The 1,797-nt window shown below is 46.2% G+C and overlaps 1 long non-coding RNA gene across 1 annotated transcript; it reads right to left on the bottom strand.

Annotated features, from left to right (window-relative positions):
• Positions 1-649: 649 nt before the first annotated feature.
• On the bottom strand, positions 650-1,154 carry LOC135565769 (uncharacterized). The gene is made up of 2 exons (XR_010461845.1): positions 925-1,154; positions 650-818 (listed from the first exon to the last, which is right to left on the bottom strand). It is a non-coding gene; the product is annotated as an uncharacterized LOC135565769 (long non-coding RNA).
• Positions 1,155-1,797: the final 643 nt, after the last annotated feature.

Below are 1,797 nucleotides of genomic sequence, written 5' to 3'. Positions count from 1 at the left end.
ATTCCAACCACTCTCCACAGCCAATGTCCAGAATTCTATCACAAAGTCTGCCACACTGCGAGCTCCTTGGCGAAGAGAGAACAAACGTTTAGCTGTGTCCTTACCTCGGACTGGATGGTCAAAAAGCTTTCTCATCTCTGCCGTGAAACCCTGGTATGACGTCATGCATGTGTCCCGTCGTTCCCAAACAGCTGAAGCCCATTCCAGAGCTCTACCACGCAGCAGCTCAATAACAAAAGCTATCCTAGCCTTATCGGTGGCGTAAGAGTAGGGCTGCAGATCAAAAACTAACCCACACTGTAAAAGAAATGAACGGCATCCTCCCAGATCTCCCTCGTACTTCTCCGGTGTCGGAACCTTGGGCTCACGGAAGGAACCCGCCCCCGAATCGGCAGGCGGTATGGGTGAAACAGGTGGTGGATGATCCGCCGGCAACCTGAGCTGATCCTGGATACTCGTTAATCTATCCGATAAGTTCCGGATTGAACCCGCTATCTCGTGTAGCGCCGTGTTGTGTTGTCCCAACATCTTCTCCTGCTGGGTAATTGTATGGCAAACGGAGTCCAGGTCCGCTGGGTTCATCACTGGCCGGATCATTCTGTCAGGGTTTACCAGAATTGGACCCAGAAGCAGACCAGGACAAGGTGAGTATAAAGATGGTGAATATTTATTAATCAATGAGAACGTGGAGGTAGATAGTTCCGGGTGGAGGAGCGGGCAGCGGAGGTGGGTTGATGGGAGTGGATAGGCAGATCCAATGGATAACAACACACTGGCGACGAGCAGACAGGGATGGGGTATGGGTTCCGGGTGAATGGCTGTAGACAAAACAAACGGCGGTAAGTTAAAGGCAAGCAAGACGTACAAAACAATAAAACAAAACAAACTCTATAAACTGGAGGCTGGTTCGTGGGCACAACATACTGTTCATGGCTAACGATCCGGCAGGGAATGGATGTCAGGTCAGAGCTTTTGAAGGGGAGAGGTGATGATCAGGACAGGTGTGCAGATTACTGATGGGATACAGGTGCGGGTGAACATCGATCTCCCAACAAGCTAATTCGCCCGGCAACCAGACAGGGTGCGTTCCAGGACACCGGAAACACACTCCAGGACAGAAACACAGGCAAACACAGACTCAGGAAGCGGGATTCGTGACACAGAGAGATTCTAACATGTATTGACTCAGGGGTGTGAATACTTATATAAATGAGATATTTCTGTATTTCATGTTCAACAAGTTTTCAATTTGTCATTATGGTGTATTGCATGTGGGTGAGAAAAACAGCAGATGGGCAGATGGGTGAGAAAAACAATCAATTTAATAAACTATGAATTCAGGCTGTAACACAACAAAATGTGGAATGAGTCAAGGAGTATGATTTTTTTCTGAAGGCACTGTATATCACAGTGGTGTATTAACTAATTGGTTATAGAGCAAACAATGCAATTACCACAACACGTAGGCTGTAATAAGCCTTTTTTTCCCAGGCTTGGCTTCCCCTTCCTTTTAATCCTTCATCGGATCCTCTCCCCTGTACAGTTAAATTAAACTAAATTACTCCCTGTACAAACAAATGTAAAAACATACACACAGTACATATGCATGCAAACACACAGTACGTACAAACGTACCCATTTGGACACACACACACACACACACACAGTCCGCATGTTCCAGGAACACCTTTCTTAATTAAGCCCTTCTATATCACTGTCAATCAAATTACTCGAAGAATGTGTTACTTTTGTGAGGAGTATAACAGGAAAAATACCAGCCAGTTAAAAATAGCGGCC

The sequence above is a fragment of the Oncorhynchus nerka genome, linkage group LG9b (assembly GCF_034236695.1).
Source record: "Oncorhynchus nerka isolate Pitt River linkage group LG9b, Oner_Uvic_2.0, whole genome shotgun sequence".
Lineage (NCBI taxonomy): Eukaryota > Metazoa > Chordata > Actinopteri > Salmoniformes > Salmonidae > Oncorhynchus > Oncorhynchus nerka.
The sequence above is the reverse complement of the archived record's forward strand: the minus strand, read 5'-3'. Positions and strand labels throughout refer to the sequence as shown.